General features: G+C 41.6%; 1 protein-coding gene across 8 annotated transcripts in view; it reads left to right on the forward strand.

The window, feature by feature from the left end:
- The window catches only part of cep295 (centrosomal protein 295), a 141,671-nt gene that overhangs the window by 47,360 nt on the left and 79,942 nt on the right, over positions 1-14,369 (forward strand). The window lies entirely within an intron of this gene.

Consider the following 14,369-nt stretch of genomic DNA (forward strand, 5'->3'; position numbering starts at 1 on the left):
GCTTCTTGGCCTGCTGTGTTCATCCAGCTCTACACCTTGTTATCATACATTGCATTCCCTTCTTTAGCCTTCTCTGTTAACTACATCAAAAAAAAACCCATTTACCAAGTTAAACATGATGTGCCTTTTTAAAAAGAAATCATGCTGGATCTCCGTAACAAACTCAGTCCTTTCCAAGTACCTGCTGAATTTTATTTTTCCAATAGACAGTAAATTCACTGGCCTGTAGTTAGGAATGTTCTTGCATTCTTCCTTGAATGAAGGTATTGCATTTTCCACTCCCCAGTCACCTCTGCCGTCTCTTGGATAATTAGATTATGTCAAGTCCTTCATTACATAGCCAGCCGCCTTTAGATGCTTCCAATCCATTATCTGTATTCTCCAAATTAGAACACATTTTGCAAGTGAATCACCAGGTGCAAGTCCCCTGCTGGGATTTGAGGTGGGGGGTGGGTGGGGAAAGACGCTAAAGTTCCAGTACATAGTTGGAAGTGCCATTTTCGTATGAAATGTTAAATCAAGATCCCATCTGCCTGTTTAGGTGGATATAAAAGATGTGTATTTTGTAAAAGAGCTGGGGAGTTATCCCAGATATCCTAGCTGATATTTATCCTACAATCAATATCATGAAAAGATTACTTACATTACTGTTTATCAAATTATTCAAATGAGCTGCTGTGTTTCCTACATTACAAACAGTGACTACACTTCAAAAAGCATTTGGTGTTAGTGCCTTGAGATGTTTGATTATGAAATATGCTCTGTATGCAAATCTATTCCTTTTCTTTTATCACTGTATCTCTTTCAGAAAAGGTGTCGCTAATGTTCTCTTTTTTTGAAACAACGATAAAATTAAGAACTAAGTATCCCAGTCTTCATCTCTAAACATTATTTTCACTCTCTTCGTCCCTAACAGTGGCAGGTGGTGGCGTTGTAGTAATGCCACTGAACACAACACAATCACTAATATTCCAAAACCCCAAGCCAATATTCTGGGACATAGTTTGAATCCCATTATGGCAGATGATGAAATTTAATTTCCATAATATCTGGAATAGAAGACTTACCTAATGGTGACCATGTAACCACTGTCAGTTACTATAAAAACCCATCTGGTTCACTAATGTCAGTTTTTTAAATTGACATCTTTACCTAGTCTGACCTATGTGTGACTCTTAGATATTTTACTCTTACCCACTCTCTCAGCAATTGAGGATTGGTAATAAATGCTGGCCTAGCCAACAATGCCAATATCCCATGAATTTTAAAACAAAAGTCACACAACTCCAGGTGAATGTGACTTCACCTGACGAAGCGGCAACGCTCCGAAAGCTTGTGATTTCAAATAAACCTGTTGGACTATAACCTGGTGTCCGTGTGACTTTTGTCCTTGTTCACTCCAGTCCAATACCGGCACCTCTACAGAATAAGTTTTAAAAAGGGGCCCTATCCCATTCCTTAATATTTGCTTACTGTTGGCAAGCTGGTACGAGATTTTTTTTCCTTTTTGATTTTTTTGATTTTTTTTTAAAATAACGTGTTTCAACATAATTACACTGCGCCAGGTAGGTGAGATCTGCCTGTTGTTGTGCTATAAGATGTTGATGTTGATTTTTTTTTAATATAACTTTCTAACTTTAACAGTTTACAGCCTAACTTTAAACTTATCAGCATTCATTACCTGGCCTACTTCTGACTCCAGATTCATGACTATTTGGTTTACTTTAATTGCCCTCTGGGACATGAGGGATGGGCGATAAAGGCTGGCCTAGCCAGTGATATCCTCATCCTATTCATGAAAAAGAAGCCCTGTTCCAGTGAGAAGTTCAACTTCAGACTTCTTTCTTGATTTTCTCCGTTGCAAATCTAATCTTTGACTCTTAACCAAGTATAAGCCCACAAATGCTTGATTTATTTGACCCACCTCAATCCTTGGCACCTGATCCAGCCATGTCTGCTAGCTGGACTGAGAAGGAAGTTTTCGTGAACATGTTGCAGGAATATCACCCTCCTTGGCTGTTGCTCTAACATTATCCCAATGAATACCAATATGGTTCCATTCCATGATTCTTGCTTACCCTCTGCTTATTCTAAGTTTTAAATATTTAGAACTATCAAACTGTCTAACTGTTCTCTCTGTATTCAATTGAACTTTGTGTTCCATGTTCTACTAGTGTCTTTACTTATTTTCTTACCTGTTCATGACATATCTGTCATTTGTCTGCCTGGACGCCAAATCTCATTGAGCTTCCACCATTTCTATTTTCATACCATTGAATAAATATGCTGCTCTATCACATTTTATGAGCAATATGGATGACTCTCATTTGCCTGCAGTAAAATCCATTTACCACAAATTTGCCCATTGCTTTTAATTTATTTATAAATATCATGTTATAATTTGGTGTTTTCATCTATGCTCGTTACAGTGCTGTCTGCTTTTGTCATTGCATTTGGATAAGTAGCTTTCTATCTCCTCTATCTAAGTTGTCACTAAGAACAGTGAACTGTTGAGTCCTCAATGCTGAAACTTACAGAAACTTAAAGTCTTGCCAATAAGTGGAATGATAATATGGCTTTAAGATGTGTGTTTTGTCCTAGTTTCTTTTGGAGAGAGATTGTGGGCCAGATGGCGATAAGATGATGAACAACTTGTGAAGCCTTAAGTGTTTTGTTTAAAGTTGGAGCGATTGAAGCAGCTTTAGTAGGTGTGGTCAAGCTCCCACCTACAGAACGAAGAGTTTTAAATTTAGCATTCACCAGTAGTTGCTGGAGCCTCAGCAGGGTTGGAAGCTGCAGTAAATCTCCTGGCTGCTACGCTCTGAGTTTTCTCTTGATGATTTTCCACTTGGGCTATAGGAGTTGCATGTGAGACAATCTGTTTCTTGAATTTGCCTTTTGCCAATGGTGTGTTTATGGATTGTTGCTATATTGGAACAGTTAATTATAATAGTTACTGTATCTATTATTCTGTTAACTTTTCCAATTGAATTAGGTTATTCCAATTACTCCCTTCTTTTGTATTTTACAGTACAGTAGATGAATAAAGTGTGTTTTGTTTAAAGTCCAGTAGTTTGACCACTGGAATTGCATCTGGAATGCAACACCTTTCATTTGTCTTTTTGAAAAAAAAAGAGTTAGGGAAGACTATCTTCTGCGTATTTTGAGGGGGTTTTATTTTGTCTGATCTGGTCCATAATGTGAGAATACTTGCTTATTATCTCCACTGTCTTCTGTCACTCAGCCAGTTTAACCAGGTCAGTAAGTTCCCTACGTGCCATTATCCATAACTTTTGCTAATGGCACTCTAATGAGGGCCTTTGGAGCCTTTTGGAAGTCTGTTTAAGTAACATCCATAGACACCTCCAATGTCTTCTGCTTGACATTGATTTTCTCTTGTTTCTTCTTAGCCCACACCTGCTTCTCCCAGTTCTTCCTCAATCTCCTGTTTTCTCTTCTCATTATCCCTGACATTCCTTCTCAACATAAGGCATTTAGCAAGGTTCCACATGGTAGACTGGTTAGCAAGGTTAGATCACATGCAATCCAGGGGAAGCTTGCCATTTGGATACAAAATTGGCTTGAAGGTAGAAGACAAAAGGTGGCGGTGCAGGTTGTTTTTTAGACTGGAGGTTTGTGATCAGCGGTGTGCCACAAGGATCAGTACTGGGTCCACTGCTTTTCATCATTTATGTAAATCACTTGGATGTGAATATAGGAGGTTAGGTTAGTAAATTTGCAGATGACAGCAAAATTTGTGTTTGTAGTGGATATTAAAGAGGTTTATCTCAGAGTACAATGGGACCTTGATCAGATGGGCCAGGAAGTGGCAAATGGAGCTTAATTTAGATAACTGAGGTGTAGCATTTTGGTGTGGAACACCATGGTAGGACTTCTACAGTTAATGGTAGGGACCTGGGGAGTATTGCTGAACAAAGAGACCTAGAGGTGCATCATTCCCTGCAAATGGAGTCACAGGTAGATAGAGTGTTGAAGAAGGTGTTTGGCAGGCTTGCTTTCATTAGTCAGTGTGTTGAGCATAGAAGTTGGGACATCATTTTGCAGCTGTACAGGACTTTGGTGATGGCTCTTTTAGAATACTACGTTCAATCTGGTTTCCCTGCTGAAGGAAAGATATTGTTAAACTTGAAAGGGTTTTGAAAAGATTTACAAGAATGTTGCCAGGATTGGAAGGTTTGAGCGAGAGGGAGAGGTGGAAAAGGGGGCTTTTGTCCCCCCTGGAGTGTCAGAGGCTGAAGGGTAACCTTTGTAGACGTTTACAAAATCATGAGGGGCATGGACAGAGTGAATAGACAGGTCTTTTTCACAGGATAAGAGAGTCCAAAACTAGAGAGTATAGGTTTAAGGTGAGAGGGGAAAGATTTAAAAGGGACTTAAGAAGCAATGTTTTAATGCGAAGGGTAGTGGATGTATGGAGCCAGCTGCCAGAGGAGATGCTGGAGACGGGTACAATTAGAACACTTAAAAGGCACCTGGATGGGTACAAGAATAGGAGGAGTTCAGAGGGATATGGGCCAAATGCTGGCAAATGGGACTTGATCAGTTTAGAATATCTGGTAGGCATGGACAAGCTAGACTGAAGGGACTATTTCCATGCTGTATGACTATAACTATCCCTCAGGGCAACAGATGATTCTTTTGTTTGTCCTGGAGCTGTGGGTCCTTGAGATGACCTGAATAGTTTAATACTGGATACACATTCTTTGCCATAGAGGGGCAGATTATATTGGAAGCATTTGGGTAGGATGTGCTGATTATTTTATTTATTCCATTCACGATTTGTACTTGACCTCCACCTCTCTGTCAGAGATGCATGAAATGGTTGGCACCTCCTTTATTCTTGTCCAATTTGGACAGTCTTCAGCAAGTCAGTAGGGTATTGTATTTTTTCAGGGAAACTTTGAGAAAGTCTGTAGTACAGTGTCTTTTTCTTTGCTTGCAGGAGGGCAGAAACACTGGCTCTGTAGAGTGACCTTGGTGCTGTTTTTGGGATCTTTCTCATTAAACATTATTTTTCCTCAATGGCCAGTGTCTGCACTGGCATATTGGCAAAAATGTTCAGTTTCATCATTGATGTCTTTCTTGCTGATTGGTGGCTCTGGTTTGGAAAATTATCCAATTTATCCATAGTTTGCCGTGGATCTTGATAACTGGGGGGAGAGTGTTATGCAGTAGGGGCAGGCTGATAGAAGACCTTTTTGACTTCAGGATGTTTAGCCTAAAGCCCGTTCTTTAATATGCTTTTGCAAATGCATCAAGTTTCGAGTTTGGCCTCTGAGTATGTATGCACGTAAGCATTATCTGCATACTGCTGCTGAATGACAGAAGTTCTTGTGATTTTGGTTCTGGACTGGAGATGACAAGTTAAACAGTTAGTACCACAGTCACTCATGTCTCACTTTTCAAAGATGGCCACAATTTCAGTGTCTCAGATATTCTGATATACTCATCTTCTGGATGAAGGGGTTAAGGTCTTGAATTCATGTCAAGAGTGCTTCTGCCGTGTGTTTTAGTACTCTGGGGAGTATATCTATGTTTGTTGGCCTTTTTGGTTCTCAGCTAGCAGATGATCTTTACAACCTTGTTGGGCTGGTGTTGTGCTGAAATGGTGATGGATAACGTGCTGGGCAATGTCAATGAGGACACACATTGAGGATTAGGTCTTTGGGGACATCCATGAAGTGCTCTCTTCCAGAGCACTGTCCTTCTTGGCTGTCAGTGAGGCAGATCCTTTGGATGCTTCCATTTATCCAGTGTTTTCAATCTAGTTCATCTGGTGTGATAACTTTTGTGAATTCATCATGGCTCTCTCTCTCTGATCTGTGGGGCGGGAAAGAAATGTTAAGGTGTTCATTTGGTCCATCCTGAAGTATAGACTCTGTCAAATTTATGACAAAACATGTTCAGCCAACTGTTGTAAAATTCCTTAGTGTCTCCCTGTCCCATTCCTTTTAATAATAGTGGCATTTGAAATATTCCAGTCAATAGGAACAGTCATTCAATCAGTTGATCTTTGGAAGAGTTAGGGCATCTAAAGTGTCTTGTCTATCTCCTCTGAAACCCTCATCTTGGCGTCAAATGATTCCATTTTTATTTAGCAAAGTGAAATCATTTGATGCGAGAATTTGTTAATGCTTTTGGTGCTATTGTTTGCTCCTTTTTGTTTGTTAATTTTAGTGAGCATCTGACTCCCTGATTCAGTACTAGTTTCCTCAGGATGTTAGTATGTTGCCTCTTCCTCCATTGTAAGTACAAGTGGAGAGCATTTTTTTTCATGGCAGTGTTTGCTGATACCTTTTTCACACCAGCGTTTGATTGCAACTGTGGGCAAGTATGCATATGCATTCATTGGTGGATGCATGGTTCCATGTTCTGACACCGCCAGAGACTTTACATGTAACGTTTTGTACAAGTGCATGACTGCGCATGTGTAGGAAAACATGTGAGATTTTGAACTGGGCTTCAGTGGAGAGTGTGATGCTAGACCACAGAACAAGGGCAATGTTGGCGCCCCAGGAGTGAGAAGGGAAAAAGGCACTGGAGTGGCAGAGGAGGGGTGGGTGGGCATGTCAAAGATGGCCCAGGAGCTGGAGGCTCCATCCCCTAAGCCTCCCTTCTACGCCCCCAACATTCCAGCTTGCCCTCTAATGTCTTCCAGATCCTGACTTCCTCCCCACCACACCCCCCCCAACCAAAATTCCTAGGCCTGATCTCTTTCCTGTTGCCATACCCCCAGAATCTGTGTATACACTATTGAAAGTGGCACATAGCGCGTCAGTTTCGTGGACACAATCTTTTCTCACATTATATCCTTTCTTCATTATATATCGTTACTAATATCCAAGAGACCCACATTTTAATGGCCATTCTTTTGCTTTAGATATGATTGTAGTAGTCGTGTGCCGGAGTCCTGAAAGCTTTGTTGACTGCCTGATGGCGGGGAGTAAAATGGCAAAGTTTGCAATGCTTGTTTGTACATAATATTTGTAATAAAATAAATGAGTTGACAGCATCAGTATAGGTGAAAGTGTTTGCTCTTATACTGCTGAATATTTAGTTCCCAGTTTTGATCTTGTTGAAAACATATCACCATAATGGCAGTATGATTTTGAAAGGAAGGTAGGAAAGGGTAGAGGGATGGCACTGTTGGTACAGTATGGAATACGGGGTAAGTGCAGTAGCAAGAAATGATCTTGGATTGGAAGACGTAGAATCCACATGGTAAGAACATTAAAAAAGGAAAAAAGGCATGGATAGGAGTAATCTATAGGCCCCCAAACAAAAGCTATACCACGGGCAGAGCATACATTTGGAGATAAAGAAGGCATGTAACAAAGGCAGTATGTTAATCATGGGAGACTTCATAGTAATCTTGTAGATTAGGATAGCCAGATTGGCAGAAGAAGTCATGAGGAAGAATTCATAGTGTATTTGGGAAAGATTCCAAGAACAATATGTGGATTCAACCAGGGATCAGACTGTTTGGATCACTGATGTGTAATGAGGCAGGTTTAATTAATGATGTCAGGAAAAGATCCCCCTCAGAAGCAATGACTATAACATAGTAATGTTTAGCATTCAGTTGGAGAGAGAGGAACTTGTGTCTGAAACAACTATGCTCAGCTCAAATAATGACTGCAGAGCTGACTAAATAATGAGGTCCAAGCTGGCTGCAGTGGACTGGGAAAGGAGTTTTGCAGAAATGATGGTTGAGCAACAATGGCAGCTATTTAAGAAAACAGTTTGTTCCTCACAGCATTGGTATAATCAGCTGACAAAGAAAGAAGGATTCTTGGAAGGGGGTAAGACAACCATGCTTAGCTAGGGAAGTTGAGGATAGCATCAATTTTTAAAAAAAAACACTAATCTTTGCCACATTGTAAGCCAGAGTATTGAGAAAGTTTTAAAAGCAAAAGAATACCAAAAAAAATTAGAGAAGATAACTTTTGAGGGTAAACTTGCAAATAATAGAGCTGAGTAGCAAGAGCTCTTTGCCTTCTCTCTTCCTTTTTACATATTCAAAGTAAATCCCTTGGATAATGAAGTTGGGGAAATAATGGAGAACCAGAAAATCAGAAGTTGAAATCACAAGCTTGCTGAGTGTAGCCCCTTCATCAGGTGAACTGAGAGAGAAGCATACAGAACACAGAATTTATGGGCAGAGAGATCAAAAATCGTACAAATGGTGTGAGTGGAGCGTTGAATAATAAGTCTCTGCAGATGATCAGAAGTGTTAGATGGTGTGAGTGAAGTGTCAACAGTTGAGTAACAAATGACGGGGTAACCTGTAAGCCGATTAAATGAGGCAGAGAGATAATTACAAAAGATTAAAAATAAGAGTGGTGCTGGAAACAAACCAAACGACATGGAATAACATGATGGGTATAAGAGCCACATGCCAAGGCTCTAACCAAAGTAATACGCAATCCAAAACTGTACAAACTAAGGTAGAGAGATCATAACAATTTATCCAGGTGATGGTGTCAAAACAGGACAGTAAGGGAGATTTTACAGATACAGAAGAGAGTGCTGGGGTCACGTGTAGCATGACATGAACCCAAGATCACGGTTGAGAGTGTCTTCATGGGTACAGAACTTGGCTATCAGTTTCTGCTCAGCGATTCTGCATGGTTACGTATCTCAATGGCCACCTTGGAGGACGCTTACCTGAAGATTGGACGCTGCATGTATATCATTGACTGCTGAAGTGTTCCCTGACTGGGAGGGAATATTCCTGTCTGGCAATTGTTTCACAGTATCCATTCATCTGTTATCGTAGCGTCTGCATGGTCACACCAATATACCATGCCTCGAGGCATCCTTGCATGTAGCGTACGAGATAGGCAATGTTGGCCGAGTCACGTGAGTATCTGCCGTGTACATGGTGGGTGATGTCCCATGTGTAATGGTAGTACCGATGTCGATGATCTGACATGTTTTGCAGAGGGTGCTGTGGCAGACTTGTGTGGTGTTGTGGTCAATGTTCTCCTGAAGCCTGGATAGTTTGCTGCAAATTATGGTCTGTTTAAGGTTTGGCAGTTGTTTGTAGGCGAGAAGTGGAGGTGTTGGGATGATCTTGGCAAGATGCTCATCGTCATTGATAACATGTTGAAGGCTGTGAAGAACGTGGCATAGTCTCTCCAGTCCAGTGAAGTACTGTACGACGAAGGGTCCTCTATCAGTCATATCCTGTGTCTGTCTTCTGAGGAGGTTGTTGCGGTTTTTCACTGTGGCACGTCAGAACTGGCGATCAACGAGTTGAACATTGTATCCTGTTCTTATGAGGCCGTCCTTCAAAATCTTGAAGTGTCCATCACGTTCCTCCTCATCCAAGCAGATCACGCATATGCGCAGGGTTTGTCTGTAGGGGATGGCTTCCTTAATGTGTTCAGGGCGGACGCTAAATAAGTGCAGAATTGAGGTTATCCGTGGGCCTTCAGGAGAACCTTGACCACAACACTACACAACACTGCCACAGCAATCTCTGCAAACATTCAGATCACCAACATGGATACTACTATCACGCGTGGGAACACCACCCATCATGTACATGGCAGACACTCGTGACTCAGCCAATGTTGTCTATTTCATCCACTGCATGCAAGGATGCCCCAAGACATGATATATAGATGAGACCATGTAGACACAACAACAGGTCTATGGACACCATGCAACAATTGCCAGATAGGAATGTTCCCTCCTAGATGGGAGGCTTCAGCAGTCCAGGGCATTCAGCTTCCGATCTTCCAGTAAGTGTTCTTTGAGATACACAACGCTGAATCGCTGAGCAGAAACTGATAGCCAAGTTCCATACCTGTGACGACAGCCTCAACCGTGATCTCGGGTTCATGTCGCCCCACATGTGACCCCACCACACTTCAGTATCTGTAAAATCTTCCTTGCTGTCCTTTCTCGTCACCAACACTTGAATAAGTTATGATCTCTCTACCTTAATTCACTTATACAGTTTTGGATTACATATTACTTTAGAATCATAGAATCCCTACAGTGTGGAAACAGGCCCTTCGGCCCAACAAGTCCACACCGGCACTTGGAGCATCCCACCCAGATCCATCCCCCTTTATTACTTTAGTTAGGCCCTCAGCATGCGACTCTTGTACCCAAGATGTTATTCCAGTCATTTGGTTTGTCAGCAGTACCATCTTATTTTAATTTCTTGCACATGGAGTTTGCACGTTCTCCCCGTGTCTGCATGGGTTTCCTCCAAGTGCTCCACTTTCTTCCCACAGTCCAAAGATGTGCAGGTTAGGTGGATTGGCCATGCTAAATTGCCCATAGTGTCCAGGAGTGTGTAGGTTAGGTGCATAAGCCATGGGAAATGCAGGGTTACAGGCATAGAGTAGGTGGATGGTTCTGGGTGGGATGCTGTTCGGAGGGTCAGTGTGGACTATTTGGGTAGAATAGCCTGTTTCCACACTGTAGGGATTCTATAAACTGAACTTTTCTGCCCACTCTTCGTTAACTCTTGATCCTATTACTAATTTTAAAAACCAGTCTGTCTCCTTCTCAAATTTACTTCAATGTCCCAGCATCCATTCCAGGTCAGGAATTCCTCATTCTCTCAATTCTGAGAGAAATAATTTCTCCTCACCTGTTTTAAATATGCTACCCCTTATCCTAAAACACTGGCCTCTTGTTCTAGATTGCCTCACATGAGGAAATATCCTTTCTATGTCTATTTTGTCAATCCCCTTTTAATGTCTTATAAACCACTTGCACAATTAACCTTTGCTATTTTTTAACTATTTTTGTAGTAACCCCTTGGTCTTTGAAAGTTTCCCAATCTGCAACCTGGCACCGACCTTTGCAAGACCTTTTTCTGAAGAAGGGTCTAGGCCTGAAACGTCAGCTTTCCTGCTCCTCTGATGCTGCTTGGCCTGCTGTGTTCATCCAGCTCTACACCTTGTTATCACCGACCTTTGCAATACAGTATTCCTTAGTTTTTGCCATTAGTTATCTTTAACTTCCTTGCTTAGCCATGGGTGCTTCCCAATCCCATCCCTTTTACAATCTTTCTTCCTCTCTAGAAGGTACTTTAGCTGAGGAGTTGGGAAATGTCTACCACTGTTCAACAACTGTCTAGCCTTATCGCCTTTCTGCTCAGTCCATCTGGGCCAAATCTGTCCTTGTGCCAATGAGGTTACCTTCTGTTTAACACCAGAACACTTGTGTGGGAGTTGAATTTCTTAGAATCAAACTGAATTTGAAATTTCAACATGCTATGATTACTCTTCCCTTGAGGATCCTTTTTACAATAGGATTAATGAATAATCTCATCTCATTGAATACTAAATTCAAAGTAGCCTGTTCCCCAGTTGGTTCCTCAACATTTTGCTCCAAGAAATAATCTCTTATTCACTCATGAACTTCGTTGTGGCTACTCTTGCCAATTTGGTTAATCTGGTCTATGTACATATTAAAATCACCAATGATTATTCCCCCATCTTTCTTACAAGTCCTCAGTATTTCCCTGCTTTATACTGTATCCTATATTGTTAGGGGACCTATAGATTACTCCCACCAAGGACTTCTTTCTCTTACTGTTTCTTATTTCTACCTAGACTGTTTCTATGTCTTGGTCTCTAATGCCAAAATCATTTCTCATTGCGATCTCTGGTTTTATCCTTTGCTAACAAAGCTGCACCAACTCCTTTTCCTGCCCATCTATCTATTTGGAACAGAGTACCCTTGGATATTCAACACAGTACTAGTCTTGCTGTAACCACATCTCAGTAATTGGTGCCAATTATACCAGTTTTTCTCCATTTAAACTGTGAACTCATGAATTTTATGCCAAATGCTAAGCACATTTAGATACAAAGCCTTTAACTTTGACTTATTATCAATTTTCCCTCCCTTTGTACAATTCCTTGGTTCAATATGATGTTTATGCACTCTGTCCCTTCCTTTCACTTTGTGATAACAAATAGCCTCATCTCTTACCTGCACTCCTCCTTTCTCGTGAGTTTGGTTTCTAATTTTCCATGCAACTGACCTTCTCTTCTCTCACCTCCACCCCCACCAGCTATTTAGTTTAAAGCCCTAGCTACATGTCTAGTTATATAATTCACGATGACTCTGATCCCAGTGTGAGTTAAGTGGAACCCATCCCAACAAAACAGCTCCCTCTTTGCCCAGCACTGGTGCCAATGTTCCATGGATTCAAACCCATTTCTACAACAGCAATCTTCACTCATTTATCTCTTTAATCTTTTTGACCCTGTGCCAATTAGCTCATGGTAGTCATCCAGACATGTTTACTTTTTGTGGTTCTGCTTTGTAATTTACCACCTAGCTGTTCATATTCCCTTGGAAACGATTTCCTCATTCTGCCTGTATTGTTGTTGGTAACCACGTGGGCCATGACAACTCGATCTTCTCCTTCCGAATCCAAGTTCCTCTGTAGCTTAGATGAAATATCCATAACCTGGGCAAAGGGTAGGCAATGTAGGCTTTGAGACTCTCGGTCCTGGCTACAGTGAACAGTGCCTATTCCCCTAACTATACTGTGTCTGTTTATGGCCACATTTCTTCCTTCTCCATGCTCTGGAATAGCTCCCTATACCATGGTGCTGTGGTGAATTTGCTCATCCTCCCTCCTCGGGCTTCACATCAACTCTGAACCTCATGGTATCAGGTAATGTATTGACATGAATGAGAGCTGGTTGGAGGACAGGAAGCAGAGAGTTGGAATAAACTGGTCTTTTTCAGAGTGGCAGGCAGTGACGAGTGGGGTGCCGCAGTGTTTGGTGTTGAGACCTCAGCTGTTTACAATATGCATTGGGTGAAGGAATTGAATGCCATATCTCCAAATTTGCAGATGACATCTAAGCTGGGTGGCAGTCTGTGCTGTGAGGAGGATGCTAAGATGCTGCAGGGTGACTTGCCTGATTGGGCAAATGCAATATAATGTGGATAAATGTGAGGTTATCCACTTTGTTGATAAAAACAGGAAGGCAGATTATTATCTGAATGGTGGCAGTTTAGGAAAAGGTGAGATGTAACAAGACCTGGGTGTCATGGTGGAACAGTCGCTGAAGGTTGGCATGCAGATGCAGCAGGCAATGTGGAAAGCTACTGGCATGCTCTCCTGCATAGCGAGAGGATTTGCGTATTGGAGTAAGGATGTCTTGCTGTAGTTATACATGGCCTTGGTGAGGCTACACCTCGAGTACTGTGTGCAGTTTTGGTCTCCTAGTCTGAGGAAGGACATTCTTGCTGTTCGGGGAGTCCAGCAAAGGTTCATCAGTCTGATTCCTGGGATGGGAGGACTGACAAAGGACAAAAGACTGGATTTACTGAGCTTGTATTTGCTGGAATTTAGAAGAATGAGGAAGGATCTCATAAAAACATAAAATCCTGATGGGACTGAACAGGCTGGATGTGGGAAGAACGTTCCTAATGTTGAAGTCCACAGCCTAAGAATGAGGGGTAAGCCATTCAAGACTTAGATGAGGAAGAATTAAGAAGAATTTCTTCAGTTAGAGTTGCGAACCTGTGGAATTCTCTCCCACAGGAAGCAGTTGAGGCGAGTTCATTAGATACATTCAAGAAGGAGCTGGACATGGCCCTTGCGGCTAAAGAGATCAAGGAGTATGTGGAGAGGGCAGGACTGGGACACTGAGATTGTATGATCAGCCATGATGATATTGAATGGTGGTACAGGCTCGAAGGGTTGAATGGCCTACTCCTGCACCTAATTTCTATGCTACCATGCTTCTATGAGCTGAGGTTCCTGAAGCGACCAATGCTTGCAGGTGCTGCAAGCAGTTAGCAAAGCAAATGATATATATTGGCCTTCATTGCAAGGGCTTTGGAATAGAAAACAATTATACAGACCGTTGCTAAGACTGCAGCTGGAGTGTTGCCCTATTGAAGAGAGGATGTACTTGCCATAGAGGAGATTCTGTGAAGATTCACTTGGCTGATATCAGGTATGGCAGGACTGTCATGTGAGGAGAGATTATTTCAACTAGGCCTGTATTTACTACCATTTACAAGAATGAGAAAGGATCTGATTGAAATGTATAAAATTCTAACAGGGCTTTTCAGATTAAATGCAAGGAGGATGTTTCCCCTGATTGGCAAGTCAAGGGCCAGGGATTACACTCCATTTAGGACTGAGATAAAGAAACAATTCTTCACCTAGGGTGGTCAGCCTATTGAAGTCTCTACTGCAGAAGGCTGTGGAGGCTGGGTCAGAGTATATTGGAGAAAAAAGTAGATATTTTTAGATATTAAAGACATTAAGTATTTGGAGAGAACGTTGGAATATGCTCTTCAGATAGAGGATCAGCCATGTTCATATTGAATGATGGACAAAAAAG

Source organism: Rhincodon typus, chromosome 6, assembly GCF_021869965.1.
Source record: "Rhincodon typus isolate 14 chromosome 6, sRhiTyp1.1, whole genome shotgun sequence".
Classification (NCBI taxonomy): domain Eukaryota; kingdom Metazoa; phylum Chordata; class Chondrichthyes; order Orectolobiformes; family Rhincodontidae; genus Rhincodon; species Rhincodon typus.